Below are 17,626 nucleotides of genomic sequence, written 5' to 3' on the forward strand. Positions count from 1 at the left end.
GATAGTACTTAGAAACAGCTGCTCTGCCAATCACTGCTTTGGGGATCAGTAAGTAGAGATCAGTAAGCACCCAAACAGTCCCAGAAATAATAAAGGTTAGTACCATTATTATTGGGACCCTCATAATAAGCAGTTATAAATATTTATTCATTTTAGTCCAAAAAATGATTTTATTAATAGGCCCAGATTTATTATGCAGTCTGCACCAGAATTTTGGCGTAGAAGGCACATAAATACATTGCAAAAGGAGAAGAATTAAGTGGTTGAGCTAGTATTGTGTCACGGTGGCACTGTGCATGCTGCGACGCGATACAGTGCACATAAAGGAGCGATTCACTAAGAACATGCTCCGGTCTTCATGAATCTGGGACACTCTGCAGGATACTGAGGCAAACTGCACGTTTGTCTCACTATTAGTAAATCTGGCCTATTATCTGTTGTTCTGTCCTCCTTATGTGTGAGTGGCATAAGTTAACAAGCAACTAAACCCCACCATACCAAACCATTGATTCTGGATTGTTGATTCTTTGATTCTTTATTGTAGATTAGGGTAGGGTTAAACTGGGAACAGAAAGATAATGCACTTACTACCGCACACAGGCATGTAGTAATTCACTATTATACCAGTTAAGCAAATACAGTCATGTGCATGAAAGGTCCATACTGAACAACAGTGAGGATGAACATCCATAGATAGATGAACATTCGTAGATACAAGACATATTCTATCCTAAACATAACTAGCATGGGACTTTGGCTTAGGAAATAGGAGACATAGGGTACTAACAGAATAATATGCATTAATATGTGAACTACAAGGCTGGATGGCTATTAAAAACATACCAGCGATCCTATAGAACACAAGTTTTTACCCCCAAAGAATGGAATTTTGGGAAAGAAAAGCATTTTGGTGTAAATACATAATGCCGCTACATCACAGTTACTTAATTGTAAGTTTGACTTCATTTATAGTTGATTTTCTATAGGTTACTAGCTCACATCTCTGCCAACAGGAATACAAAGCCTAAAGCTCAGGAAAATCTGCACATTTATGCCAGGTGGAATGCAGAACAAAGCCGCAACAATGATCACATACAGAACTCATAGAAAAATTCCTTGTAGAGTGCAGGAACTGTTTTATTCTATTTATTTACTTGAAAAGTAGTTCAGTGCTCTGCTTATCATTCCCACATGCAATGAGTGGTGAAAGGGATTGTGGAAATGATTTTTACTGTCTTCATATGTTTTCTCTGACTGTTGCTATAAGAGCAAAACATGGTTCAACCCATGACAATACCCTATTGTTTAACATCCAACATTACAATTTCTTTTATTAACAGTTAATCAATATATCCTAGATATTTTCTTTTTGGATAAATGGGACTTTGAGGCCAATATATTGTCCACATACCTCATGTCATTAAATCTATATGAAGCTTTTGCGGTGGTTTAATAGTCATTGGGATTTTTTTTACAAGGCATGTTTTCAATAACTCTCATTCTGTAAGGTACAAAGATGAGCATGTGAATATTTTCATTTTTCTGGTTTCATTTTTGTTAGGGTAACTGAATAAATGAAAATGTTTACCGATTATTGACAGTTTAATATATGTAATAAAAGTCAATGGGGGATATATCATTGTACTTACATAAGTTTTCTGTCTTCAAAATGTGTTAAAACTTTTGCACTTGACAATTTGTGACAAATTTGCTACTTTTTGTGAAGCCACTCCACATTTTGCTTTTGAAAACTTACTTCAGATTTTTATTATAAGAAGTGGGTGCAAAATATCCAGTAAAAGTGGTTTTGAAGAAATTGTCCTGAAGATTTAGTATACAACAGCAAAATAAAGTGCTAAAAAAATGTTTTGTAGAAAAGGCAGAGGACCAACCCCCCGTGTGCTAGCATTGTGTTATGAACCAATGTCCTGGAGGTCTCCCTGTAAATGAAATATAAGAGAATACCAAGATGATTTACATAGTTAATTGAGAAAAGATATACATTCATCAAGTTTAACCAAGGAAGCATTTGTGAGCATGTCTTATATTTATGTGAAAACTGGAAGCAAGGGTAGAGCTTATTTTATCTACCTATTGTGAAAGTGGGAAAAAGTGGGTAAAACCAAGGTCCATTTAATAGAGATATGTTACCATAGTTACTCATATCGTGACTAAAGAGGGGGAGGGATGAATATGGTACACTGAATTAAAATGGGGTGTTGTCATGTGTGCTTCCGCGACCCATATCACGGGTTGCAGGCTCACCCGTAATCTTCTTCCCCTGCTAGCGTGTCGCCCGAGCATCTTACCTCTCCTAGCTCCTGCTCCATCCTCCTCGGCCGTCCGCACGCTTCCCCGACTCCTAGGGCGCGCGGACGCCGGCTTAAAAAGATTTAAAGGGCCAGTGCACTGCTGATTGGTGCTAGCAATTTTCTAGAAAACTATTTAAGCCTGCCTCTTCCTGCAAGCCCTGCCGGATCTTTGTGCCTCGAGTAAGCCATGTTTATATGTGGGGTGTGTTTTAATACTGTGTAGCTTTGGATATGTATTATTTAGTAGCACTGTGTTGTTATCCTGGTGACATTATACTATAACGGACTGTGGTATTTTTATGGACACAACGTAGAGATGTTCTGCACAGAGCTGCAAACATCTGGTGGTGAATTTACCACTGATAAACCACAGCAGGAGAAGTAGTAATGAATTTCTCTTCCAGATGAAGCAGATTGTCACCAATGTGTGTCACTGATTGACCTACTAGTGTGTGAGACAGCATGTGTATTGTCAGTCACAGTGTCGCTGTGTGGGAATGTTGTTAGTAATGTTGTCAGTAAAATCAGGCTTTAGATGCTTTTTAAAGATGTGACTGTAAATTCCGTTGGCGGAAGCCCTCGTGAACAGAGAAGACAAGCACTGAGCGATATTTTTTGAGTTTTATTGTGGTATAGCAACAAGTTACACATCAGCCATGTCATATGGTAGAGCGCCGCAGCTTGCTCTCCAGACAAAGGTTCATCAACTAATCCTCCTCGTGGATTTGTTATGCGCATTTTTATCTGTCTCTATGTGAGTAGATTTTAAAAAGAAAACTATTGGATTTTGGAACTGTCTACGCTATGTCTGCATCTTCTTTTCTCTCTATAGCGGAGCATGCTACCAGGAGATTTTGAGGATTAAAAAGACACTTAAGCGGTTCCGTGTCTGTATGGTGCCTTATCTTTCGTCTGAGGCGTTCAACAGTTCAAGTGATTTTATAGAAGGATATACATATAATACGAATCTGAAAGGAAACAGAGGGACTAGAAGACTATATAGAGCTCCGGTCACACTATATAATATTATTATATGATAACTCAAGAATGTTAAGAAATAACATATATTGCTCTCATAACAAATTGGGGCTGTAAATTGATTATGGAAGAAAAATATATTATAATTCATTATGTTTTGAGAGAATTTTTTTTTTAAATCATTGTGAGGCATAATGAATAATACTTCATTTTGCCCCCACAATCACTTTTAACATACCACCAAATTTTTACACAAAATAAATTGAGGCCGTCCCCATTGGGTTTATTTTATTTTACTTTTATTATGGGAAAAATATATTTTATTATTATTAGGGGGCCTCAATTTCTTATTGGGGCATAATAATTATTCATTATGAGGGGAGACACAATTTAATTTTACCTTGCAAAATAGATTTAGGTTGAGCATAAAATTAAAAACAATACTTACCTTGGCCCCCAGTGCTCCACCATGCCCCTCCTTCCTGCAGTGATTCTCACTGCCAGCCGCATTATAATGAACAGCGCAGACAGAACTATGATGCTATCATCACACATCACATCAATTGTGTCAATACTTTAAGATCCGGCTGGAGGTTACTGTCGTAGAGAGACCTGTACCCACTGTCATGGTAATCAATGAATTGATTGTTTGTTACATTTGATTATTTGTTACAACTCCTTTTGTACAGTAATGGCAGATTGAGTACTTAAGCAAATGGTCACTATCGCTTATCATATCAGTGTGAATGGGGACCACACTACAGTACCATCAGTACTGAACTAATGTCCACCATACACACATACACAGATATATTTATATATAGGATTATGCAATCATAGATTGCCACATGATATAATACATAGGTATTATAAGGGCAGATAAGATATTTCAAGCAGAAATAGTGAGATGGATGCTTTTTCTTGGTTAAAAGTAAAGTTGCACAGGTAAAGTACCACTCTCATGATCATCCTCAAGAAACTTAATGTAGGGAAGAGATATATGCTGTGTTTATAATGTGCAGCAGATATTTTTTATGACATTTTACAATTTTGTATTTTAGGATCCACTGGTTCCCAAATAGTGTTTGTGCTCCAATAGAAATTGCTATAGAAATTGTAGTAGTAGTTCACTGTGGATATGGATATGAATTTATAAATAAATACAGTACAGACCAAAAGTTTGGACACACCGTCTCATTCAAAGAGTTTTCTGTATTTTCAGGACTATAAAAATTGTAGATTCACACTGAAGGCATCAAAACTACGAAATAACACGTGGTAGTGCTTGATTGCTTTTGCAACTGCACTTGGGGGCACTTTCAAAGTTTTCACAATTTTTCGCACTTTCATTTCTTGTAATGTAAGAATGTAAGACATATTTTCAGTTGTTTCACACTTTTTGTTAAGTATATAATTCCACATGTCTTAATTTATAGCTTTGATCCGTTCAGTGTGAATCTACAAATTTTATTGTCATGAAAATACAGAAAACTCTTTGAATTAGAAGGTGTGTCCAAACTTTTGGTCTGTAATGTATTTTTATTCTACTTACATTAAAACATGTGGAGGTGATTTGTTTATGTGTCGGAAGTATCTGGCATCACTGTGAATACATGTATTAATGATATTGTCAGGAAGATGGATCATCTTAAATAATTACTGGTGGGAAAACAGTGGATTCTTTTATCCAAAGGAGGAAGTTCCACAAGGATGAGCATCAGGGTTGGGCTCCGTTCAGCTTGGAACTCATTTTAAATATTCATGAAAGGAAAGAATCCACCAGACATTTGCTCCCAAAATGTTGCAGTTTATATCCTTTTTAGTTATATTGTCACAGCAAAGTTATATTGTCAGTGCAAAGTTGGGTGGCCTCTACATGGAAGTGGACATTTTTGGAAAAGCAACAGCAAAAAACATTGTAATAGGGAGTCTTTTTTGCCTGCCAAACATATAGCCTTATTTAGTTTTTGCTGGAAATGTTATTTAAATAATGTATACAGTTACAATATAAAGTATTGTACTATTTGTAAGCAGTATACAGTCTATTGGCATTTGGAGCATCCAGCTTCCAAGAGATTTCTTACTAATATTATTTACACATAACTTCACTTTTTAGAACTTTTTTGCCTAATTTCTGCTTTTTTATATATTTTTTAAATAAAAGTATAACATAGTATAATATTATATAGCTTCCCAGATTTATTTAAGTCCTTGCACCAGTTTACTGGTGAAAGAAGGTGCAAACTGCTTACACATGTAATTATAAAGTGTCTTTGTCAGTTTTGTGTTGCTAGTACTAAGCCAGACTGTGCAGCACAATTCTGCCCGACATGTGCCACAATTGTGTCCACGTCAAAATTCTGCAACATGAACAAAGTGGGCAAAAAAAGTGGTGCACACTTCCAGAGCAGTACAGGAGTGCCAGATTCATGAAGAACGTGCACCACAATTCATGAATTCGGCCCACCCTGCTCACTCCACAGGCAAGCTGCACCTAGTACAGACTGCACTGTTTTTGACAAGAGTGGGCCAGTATGTGCACAATATAGATGACACTTTACCTCAGAAATGTTTCTCCTATATCAGTGCAGGTTCCTGCTTGATGTCTAATGCATCAATAATCATAAGAAAAATGGGAAGATGTAACTGACCTTCTATCCACATTAATGCATATTCCAGTACCTTTGTCCCCTGAAGGGTGCCTTCTGGGCCTACTCTCCGAAGAAGATTGGTCTCTTTACCAAGTCATATTCCTACGTGAAACTTTATTTATGGCCCATACTCCAACGCTGAGTATGTGGAAACTCCAAATTAACCAGATTTTGCCATTTGAGAAGTTGGTGTATAAACACAGGAAACGTCAAGGTAAATTTGACCTAGTTTGGGGAGCATGGTACGAGTCAAGGGTTACAAATTATTCAGTATGAATGTTTAGTGCAGTCCACTCACCAGCGCATAAAGTGGATACCACTACAGCCATATGATAATAGTGACTCCAATAGATACACAAGAGATGGGACTAGACTCTGGCTAGGGGAGGAGGTTATAGGACACTGTAGCTGCTTAATAGACGAGTGCTGAGGGTTAAGTTCCGACTTATTTGAATGTTTAACTCTAGAGCAGAAAAGCTCTGGATCCGGTAATAATTTTCACAAGGACTCAGGGTTGCAATTTCTTACTCAGAAACAAATATACAATGCAAAGTATTTTGGATATAACCAGGTTATTTATGATGTCACGTCTGTCATGTGAAAAAAGGGAAAAATTCCTTCCCAACCCCTAATATGGCAGTCACAATAACAATAAAAACTACTTATGAAAAGTTTAATTCCCATAAAATGTGATATTATTGCTCTCCAGAAAAGAATCCAGGCCTCTTTTAAACATGTACAAATTATCAGCCTATACAACATCTTGTGGAAGAGAGTTCCACAGTCTCACTGTTCTTACAGTAAAGGATCCCTGTCTATGTTGATGGTAGAATCGCCTCTCCTCTAAGCGTAGATGATGCCCCCTTGTCCTGGTCACAGGCCTAGGTATAAAACGATCTTTGGATAGATCCCTGTACTGCCCATTCAGGTATTTGTACATTGCAATAAGGTCTCCTCTCAGTTGTCTTTTTTCCCCAAGTTTAGTAATCTGTCATTGTATTCTAGTTCCCCCATTCCTCTAATAATCTTGGTTGCTCTCCTCTGCAACTGTTCATCTGTCCTTTTTATACACTGGGGCCCAAAACTGCACTCAATATTCCATATGTGGTCTAACCAGGGCAAAACGATGTCTTTATCATGAGAATCTATTCCTCTCTTGATACATCCCAAAATTTTCTTTGCTTTAGCAGCAAGGATAACTATAATAGAGTTTACTATCCACCAATATAACCAAGTCTTTTTCTCCACCAGTTTTACCAAGAAATGTATTATTTAACACATAATTATTATTTTATTTTCCTTGACCCAAGTGCATAACCTTACATTTATCTACACTAACCCTCATCTGCCATTCCACAAATCCCTCTGTAATGTCATGCTATGCTCCTCTGTATTAATTACTTTACTGAGCTTAGTATCATCTGAAACTCTACATTGTAAACCCTCTATAAGTTCATTAATAAAAATATTAAATGAAAATGACCCGAATACTGCCCCCAAATAAGATCCCCAAAAATATAAACTAAGATTGCCTGTTTGTAGAGGATTTCCTGACAAATCCATGCATGCCTTCTATATAGCTATATGTAGCTATATGTTAACTCTTGCTCCAGGGGATTATCAATGCCACCCGCCGCACTTCAGATATGCCCACTGCTTAATCAAAACTGTCTGTTGATGGCGACGTCAATCCTTTTCCTTGATCCGAAATCCTGCCTTTCGGAACAGTTAAAAAGTAAGAAAAAAAACAAAAACTCCAACGCTTGGTTTAACATTGTAGCATTGCTTCTGCTGTCTGCCCACATACACTCCAAGCTACAGGAGTGTAGGGGCACCCAAGGGTATGCTGAGGCCATTAATCGGCCTTCTAGTCCAGCAGTGTCAGTGAGCAGATGGCGAAGCTGCAAACATGAATTGGAGAAGGGTAATTACGCTTTATTGATTTCCTTTAATTTTTTGTTCATGCCACCATGGAGTTTTCCAGAATTCCTGGAAAACCCCTTTAAGTAGCCATTGCATGTACCCACCAGGATTCAATACATAATACTGTTCAAAGCTGAAAATGTTGTTTCCTGGGCTTCATAAAGATTGTATGGTGAGGTCACATCACTGGAGTCTGGTGTTAGTGCTGAACTGTCAGAATAAATATCTTGTTGACACTTGGTGCAGAGGAACGCTTTTTTTATTTGGAATCTTTCCAAATGAATTTATATTTGCTTATTTTCCAGTGAATATTTCTTTTTGAATGTTATATCCCAAAGGAGCATTTGCAAAAAAAAAAACACAGGATATTACAATGAATGATGACTCTTGGTTTTATATGAGGGATTATGGTTTTGGGGAAGTTGAAGCAAACTTCAGAAAAATGATATGTTCACATCTTTTTATGTCAAAATACTCAGAAATAATGATGTGTGAATGATACTGTACAATATTTTATAGAACAAAATACTTTTCAAGACATAATATTTGGCTTAAAACATGAAGATGTTCTACAAGGGAGCACTTACCATGGTTATGTTCATGACAGCATTACTTGTGCACAAGGATAATCGAAATCCTCCACTCCCTAAAATCTTAAATGATGGGGTGAGGAAATACACATAGCTCTCCAATGCATTCCATTCCTTTCCAAATCAGGAGGGGAAGAGAAAACCTAACATGCATTTTCTCCTGGGCAATGCAGTCTAAGGTATTGCATTCAACTCACCCATCTTTTTTCTGTGGGAAAGTCTTAAAAGTATGAATATTCTCTTGGTGATGAAGTGGGAGACAAAATACTGAACACCTGGCTTGTATTTAGGAGAAAAAGCAGACCTTTATTCTAGGAGTTTAAAGAAAATACTCAAAATAAGGTAGAATCGGGACAGGGTTGAAGGCCAGGCACCTGCCTAGAGCACCATCCAAATGAGTGATTAAATGCTTAATTTTTTAAATAAAACAAATTAATTTGTCAGACATAGCAACAAACATTATCTGTATTGTAATGTAGGATGTAAAACTGAGCATCCCTGTACTGGAACATCATTATGATTATTATTCATGCAGTACAAGGCAGTGGACGCACAAAGAGCATTATCCCTATACTGATGGATTGATTTGTGAATAATTCTTGTGTTGTGATTTTATGGTTATTATTAGGCCAGCTATACGTTGACTACTTCTGGCTGTGGAAACAGACCCGTATGCTGGTCTGATCCCACGTTATTAACACATTGCACTGGACACTGAGTCCTTCTATCATACAGAAATATGATGTAAAAAATTGTCATAGTGCTTGCAGTTTGGCCTGCAGACATGGACTACTTGCATCATATTTCTGCATGATGCAAGGACTCCACCCCTACATAGTGGGATCGCGTGTAGCTAGCCTTCTCATTTATTGTTATGTTTCTGGCTTCCATGTTTATGTAGTCTGTTTGCATTGTGTGCATTATTCCCACCCTATGTGAATTAATGAGTTAATGCTAGTACCTAATAAAATGCTGAGATGTTGAGTAGAAAGGTAGAAGGTCAGAAAAACAGGCACTTTTTTTTTTTTAAAGGTTTTGTTTAAATTTAAGATTCAGCCAAGGAAATAAACTGATACTATTCAACAAAACTGACCTATGCCAGTTACCAATACCCTTCTTCTTATAGCTTTCTCTATTTTGGACTTGAAGTTCTCCCATCTCTCAGCAATCTGTACCCATGACGGTGATATGAGAATCCTGGGCCAGTCAGTGCTGTAATATATTCCATATACGATATACTGCATTACAGTGCCATTGCAGTATATCGTATGAGCAATACCATATATTTTTTAGTCCCCTAGGCTGTTTGAACCCTAGAGGACCTAAAAAAAGTAAAAAAAAAGGTTGAAAATGAAAAAAAATAAACTAAAAAGGGCAAATCAGACCCCGTTTGCCTCAAACAGATTTAAAAATAAACAAATAAAATCACATCTTTGATACTGCCATGTCCATAAATGCCGATCTATCAAAATATAAAAACAATGATTCCCTGCAGTGAATTCTGTAATGGAAAATGTCTGTATGTATGTACACTTTTCTGCCATTTTGCAAGATTTGAATAAAAAGTGAGCAAAAGCTCAGTGCCTAAAACGGAATCAGCCCCTCCCACAAAAAAAAAACATTGCACAGCTGTGCCTTAGGCGTGCCACAGTAAAAGGACACTCTAAAATGGGCAGTTTTACCATATTGGGGAGGGTCCTAGCGATGTGACCACCATTTGGCTCATGCAGTGTGACGGGCAATGAATATGCAGATGAGATTTCCCAAGACACTTTCTGATAGTTTGTGGAAAAATTGGTTGGTTACTGAAAGTGATTTTTGCAGGAGCCGACTGGGAGGGAGGTATAAGATGATTTTGAAGCTGAAGATGCTGGATGCGGCGGCCTCAGGCTGCCGTGGTTATACATGGTCTAGGGTTGTGAGACTGGTTGGATGTACTGCCAAATTCTCTGAAAATGCCTATGGAGAGGACTTCAATTCACAGGCAACAGTTCTGGTGGACATTGCTGCAGTCAGCATGCCAAAAGCCCAACATAAACTGATAAAACTGTTTAGTTTAGTGCGGCCAGCATAAAGATGCTCTTTAACCACCAGCTTGATTCTCTTATGCCTAGTCATTTCTGGACCCAGCAGGAGAATAATACCGTATATACACTGGTGTATAAGCCGAGTTTTTCAGCACAAAAAAAGTGCAGAAAAACCTCACCTCGGCTTATACGCGAGTCAATAAAAAAATAAAAACTTACATGCTCACCTTCAGGAGCCCCCGATGCACGGCTCCCTGCGGCTCCTCTTCTTTTTTTCTCTCTGCTGTATTAGCTGGCAAAGGCGCGGCCATGTGCTCTGTCGCTGCTGATTACATCATAGTGTGCGCTGGCCGGCAGAGCGCATGGACACATCTCTGCCGGCTGTTAAAGCAGAGAGAAGAAAGAAGAGGAGCAGTGGGGAGCTGCGCCAAGCTTCGTGGGTGCCAGAAGGTAAGTATGTAAGTTTATTACTTTATGTGCTGGGCAAACTGTTGGCTAGCTGACTATATATTAAAGGGGGTTGGCTATATACTACAGGAGAATAGCTGGCTATACACTACAAGGGTGGCTGGCTATATACTACACTGGGCTGGCTATATACTAAAGGGGGCTGGCTATATACGAAATATAGCTCTATGTGTGGGTCGCACATATAAAGTCTTAGGCAATAGACCAAAAGCCAGTTTGTCACAAGAAATAAGAGTACAATATGCCTTGGGGGAGGGAGGGGGACTTTCCTGCGTGGGCGATTAAGTTGATTTGACTGCTCCTTGATTCAATTTACTGTAGAAATCAATGCATTTCGGTATAAAGGAATTCCAAAACCTCATCTTACAGCAGCAGATCTTCCTATACCGGTCACTTCTCATGCTCCGTTGTTGGAGTAGTACAAGGGGTGTAATGTATTTTCTGCATACATTATATTCCTTTTTTTAAATTGAACCTCCCCACCAGACAATGGCATAGCATATGATGCTTGCAATGGTAGATTAATTAAAACATCATTAACCATAAAGGGGCGGAGTTAACTAAGTTCACTGCAGGGTGCCGCATCCCGTTGTTCACTTAAAGGGGTATTCCGGGAATATGAACGTCTGATACAAAAATCCATAATGCTGTAAATAAATGAATGTAACAAAACTTGATGTCATTAGTCACAAAATGGAGCTTAAATTGTTTGATTTTATGATTCACAAATTTTTATGGCCTCTCTAAAGTTATCACCAAGATGGTCGCCACTGGAAACTACAAGTCCCAAGATCCTTTAGTTCTCAGTAACTCCTCCTACGTCTTATGCTATGCTCCTAGTAATGATGTAACAGGTTTTCCTGCACTGTTACCATAGTAATGATGTGTAACTGCCATCACCACAACACTGGCCATTCTGGATGCACTGCAACCAACCAAACGTAGTGGTGATCACTGCCCAGGCAGGTGCACGACATGTGACCAGCGGCCATCTTCTGTCCTGTGTATGCTCTGCAACGGACCGCGGGAGGAAATTAATGGACTGATTAAAGGGCCAGTAGCATTTTAATTCTCCATTACAGTCTATGTCATCAGCATTTTTCTGCTAACGGGAGCAAAATTTTAAATAACAACTAATTACATAGTAAGGAGTATAAAAAAAAAACTCTGACCAGAGCTCCCAATTATTCCAATACGGCTGTTGTTCAAAATTCCTTCAAAGATCTTCAATTACATTCTACCGATGAGGAAAGTTTGGCAACAAGATGTAGGTCACTATTCAGAACGTCCTTAAGGTGCAGTTTTCTCCTTAAACTCACTCAACAGTGTGGTAGGAAAAATTAAAAGAGAAAGTAGGCACCAAATCGCATAGTACGTTCTTAAAACCTTGGATTTTATTCTTAAAAGTTATACTCACAAAAGTATGTTTAAAATGTTTTATACGCATTTTAAACATACTTTTGTGAGTATAACTTTTAAGAATAAAATCCAAGGTTTTAAGAACGTACTATGCGATTTGGTGCCTACTTTCTCTTTTAGCCGTATTGGAATCATTGGGAGCTCCGGTCAGAGTTGTTTTTTATACTCCTTGCTTTATTGTTTAAAGTGGGACTTGTTGGATCGGTCTCGGACTGTGGTGTTAGCTCCTGTGGTATGGAAGTGTGCTGCAGTGTGTTTTTATAATTTTTGCTAATTACATAGTAGCTTATATTTTAAGGACCCATTTGTTTATAAATTATGCTGATTCCTGGAATACCCCTTTAACATAACCGGCTCTTATTATCGCTCTAACTCGCAGTCATCCAGCATGCGGATCAGGAACCAGGGGCCAGGAGGTGCTGCCCAGTTCACTCAGGCGACTGGCACCAGTTATAGTCATGTACAGGAAAGCCATGCCAGAAAGAAAAGAAATGCTAACGTCTTAGAGAGAGAAATGTGTAGCTCAGAGCAGACTCCAGACTTCCACCTCCCACTGAAGGCCCCTCTAAGACCAATGATCGCAACAGATAAATAGGGACCTAGCACAGATTAGCCAGGTATCTAGGACACAGGATTGTTAAGGATGATTTAAAGAGCATAACTCCTAGCCTAGCTCAGAGCTGTGAAAATCTGACACAACTAAGATGACTAGGAATGCAAAAACAGATGGTTGGAGAGCACAAGGATTGAATGTTTCCCAAATATTTCCATTAAACCATTCACGTATTGATAATGCAAAAAATGTTACAGACAACACAGGGATAACAGAGGCTATTATATTTATTGTGCTAAACAGACCATAAAGAAATATGTTCAACAAGCAAGCAATTTGAAGTACAATCACAGACATGAGGTCTATGCACAGAGCGAGGAAAAGGTTAGAGGACACTCCAAGAATAGGAATAAAAGCAAACATCAGTGAAGCATTTTGATACATTTGTTCTCCTCCGCCATCAGAATAATTTTGAAGGAAGAACTGAAAAGTAAAATGTCCAGTCTTGTATACGGGTGACCAATAACAGCAAAGAACAGTCTTATAAAATTTATCTCCCACAAAAATAAACTATATGTATAAAAATTTATAATGTTCTTTCGGTTTTGAATGGCCCCCAGCTGCTTTTGTTCAGTCTGAAAAATGAGGTATAGTAAGCCCTAAGAGGTAGTAATGTCTTTATCTGATTGTACTAAAAACATAGAAAACACAAATTGGTGCAACAGAGATATTAGCTCCTCAGTGCCTGATGTCACAGCAGTAAGCACACAAGTGCCGGCTCCTCACATCAATACATATTGTAATTTAATCTGAAGTTTCTTCAATTTTAGGTGGTGATCATTTTCCTTTAAGGGAAGCAAAATTTGTATGTAACTCTCCATGTTATACCTTATGTGGACCAACAATTATTTCAATTAAAAAAACAAATTATTGTCATTTTCAAGAATCATGTTTGATGATATGAACTTCTGTTGCCAATAGCTTTTGTTTCAAAGGATGCTATTAAATTTGCTGAAAAAAGTGCCTGTAATGAATGCCTGTAATGAATGTCATACAACATGATCAGCACTTGTTTACTTTGGTTTTTCTTTGCAAGTTATAGGGAAGGGTTTGATTATGTATTAAAGGACTTACACTGTTTGTTGGCAGCACATTCTAGTTAACATGGGAGATGCCCTGTCAACAATCATATTAATGTATCCATAAAAGTTGAAATCAATTACATGCAAGCGGTTTGCCCTTTGCCACTAGCTTACAGAGCATGTTTATTGATTAGTACCTTATGTAAAGTCCCATTTACCATGGCGGTGTAAAATGAAACCTGCTTTGTGATAGAAAGACATTGTTTTTCTATTTTCAGGAATCTCCCTTCTACTTTGCAGCTGTGTCATATTCTTATGAAATATATTAACAGGACACTGGCATTCATCCTTTGGACAAACATACTGCATTCTCATTTAGTAAAGGACAAAAGGTATATGTATAACAACGGTTCACATAACATGTGAATTCAGTCACTCGGCCGTATTCCTCTCTGTCCTTTGAGGTAATATTGCATATTAGAGGTATGAGAAGAATGTGACACAGTGTGCATTTGTGCATTGCCATTAGAAAGAATGAAACATTGGATGCTTTGGTGGAGGTAACTATGTAGGATTGAGCCAGATAGAAGCATAACTATTATCAACTGATTTGCAATATTCGGTAAGAGGCTATGAATAGGATGATCCTAACCTGACAATTCTAATAAATATGCATTGCCCTTGACTGAAAATCTTAACATTTATGACTTTGGAACCAAGCCACTTTCGAGACTTTTGGTGACAAATAGAATAGTTCCTAGTCTACCAAATTGACCAAATCCACTCAAACCACCTGCATTGACAGCCCCTGAGGAACTCTCTCTTGCCCAGTTATTAATACAATGTTAAGAATGTGTAAATACTGGCTAAACAAACAGAGAATAAAAACTCTACTTGAGAATTTAAAATACATCTTAATGAAACAATATAAAAATCACATTTGTGTAAAATACATGGAAATACATTTCAACCCACTACAATAAACACATAGTTATGATTGCATTATGCAAAAGCCAAGCTTGCATCTTCCCGCCTACAAAGCTTCAAGTTTCTTTGAAGGTTTTCACTAGAAGGCATTAGGATCCATGTGAACAATAGAGTGCTAGAACAGGGCACTGCTTTCAGCTCTCAAGTATCGATAAAGTCAATATTAAACATGGTCCGACATATGTGTTTACTAAGCAAGATATCCTACAAAATACTTTGGTTAGGGATTAACTGCAATTCTAAATGTTTTTGAAATGATCTAATGGTAACTTTGTGTTCCTGTCAAAAAATAAATCTGGAGGTACAGTTGTTTTTTTTTTATCAATTAGTCCATTTTCCTTTAACAACACACAAATCTGAGGTACATATATGGACAGTAATCTTTAAACATGAGGATAAGAATGGTCTGTATTATGTAAAATCAGAAAGATTATCCTTAAACACCTAAAAGAATTCAGTACAAAAATATATTCAAGTTAGCAGTTCATTATACAGAAATCTGAATACAAAGCTTGAAATCTAAGGAAACCTGTTTGTGATAAAGCAATGATTGCATAACGGTATTATTGTATTTATGGAAATACAACATGAGAATAGGGATTACTTAACTGCTCTATTGCAGTTCTCTGCAATGTACTGAGTATAGCAGCATTCAATGATGAGGCTTGTAGGGATCTGTGGAAATCAGAGGTAGTCATGAGTAGTGAGAGGAGTAGAATGTCTGCTGGTAAGTGCACACTTTAGAGATAAGCTTGTTCTGTGAAATATATAACCCTGGTTTTCTCTGAGCTATGTCTGGTATAAAAGCATCATACAAAAGTAGCTGCTGTAAAGGAGGTTTCTTTCTGCTTTCATTTACCATCTGTAAGGGTGCACATCACCAAAAATCCTGTATATCATATTCTCACCATAAAGGCACTAATATGTATATATTTACAGCGAGCTGAAGATACATATGTTCCCTTTCACAGATGTAATCTAATAGGAAGGAGACTATAAAATTGCCCAAAACACTGTTATTCTGTAAATGTGCAGTCAGTTAGCTGCAAGTTTTAAGGTGTTAAATGTTTTTCATTTGGTGATTAAGACTTGTTTAAAAAAAAAATGATATCATCTCAGAGCATAGATACACAATCCGGCATCTGTGATGCAGCTGAGAACTGCAACATAGTTCAAAGAGATGGTACCGAATGGGGAATTGGCTGTGCAGCACAAATGTCACGTCTGATAAAGTTTTCATCATTGCAACTGTTTGCAGGATTTAGCACCAGTTTTAGTTATTTCATCAGTTATTGTGGGACAAAAACAGGTGTAGAGACTTCACAGAGAGAAGGTTTAGAAACGAGAGATTTGTACCTTTTCTGCAAGATTACCCAAACCTAGTAAGACTGCGTTCACACATTGCGTTTACCTTTACATTGAGTTTACCTAAATGCAATGTAATGTAAATACACTGTTAGCGCAATGTTAATGTAATGTAAATGCAATATGTGAATGCAGTCTCGTGGCTCACACTACCTGAAATAACTGAGATGTCCCAAAACTGTTAAATAAATGAGAAAGAAAATAAATAGTTAAATGGGAGATCAGCTATTGTGCAGTCAGGAACTACAACTTTATGAACATGAAAAATACATATGGTTCTCAACTGCATCAACTACATCACAGACACCAGTGCCTGTGCCTCTGACTTACATCCGTTACATATATTCAGATTGCTATTATACCCATATTTGGTTTAAAAAAAGTATTATTCTGGTTGTTACCCTTATGACAATAAACCCAGACATGCAATTAATAGATCATACTTCAGGGCAGCCTGCAATAAAAAGGAAATACCAATTAAAACATTAATCAGCCATAACATTAGCACCACTGACAGATAAACTGAATATTTTGGCACTTCCAAAGCAATGGCATATGCAAGGCAGCTAGTAAACAATCAGGTAATTTGATGTTCCAAAAGAAGAGCAAATAGACAAGTGTAAAAATTACACTATGATAATTGCCAAGTTTATAGAGAGTACCTGGGCCCAGGAGCCATAGGGGGCCTATCAGGCGTCTCCTTCTAATGTGAAGAAACCAGTACTATGAATTACCCACTAAAGTGATAGCATTTCACAAATTAATCCTAAAAATGTAAATCAGTTCACCAAAGAAAAGATCTGCAAATAAAGTGGAATAAGAAAGTTACAGCATGTAGAAAGAGAAATCTGGGCAGCTTCAGAGATACATAAACAGAAAAAATTGGATCTCTAGCTTGATCAATAAGAAAAGATAGAGAGAATAAAAAACTATGGTTATTTCAGTGATTAAAAGCATGTGCACAAAAAAGCAGGACAAGGCCACTGATGCATTTCAGACAATCAAATGTCCTTAGCCGTGGAAGATATGGAACAAATGGACATTTGATTGTCTGAAACGTTTAGGACAAATGGTCTTTTCCAACTTTTTTGTACACATGCCTTCAATAGCTAAAACAGTTTTTATTCTCTCCATTTTTCCTTTTGGCCTAGCTGGAGATCCAACTATTTAAAATATAAAGTTGGGAGCTTGGTAAAAGTTTTGTAGTAAAGCCAAGCAGTACAAAATTGTGGCGACAAGAAAAATTGGTAGGAGAATCTCCTAAACACACG

This window comes from Engystomops pustulosus, chromosome 4 (assembly GCF_040894005.1).
Source record: "Engystomops pustulosus chromosome 4, aEngPut4.maternal, whole genome shotgun sequence".
Taxonomy (NCBI): Eukaryota; Metazoa; Chordata; class Amphibia; order Anura; family Leptodactylidae; genus Engystomops; species Engystomops pustulosus.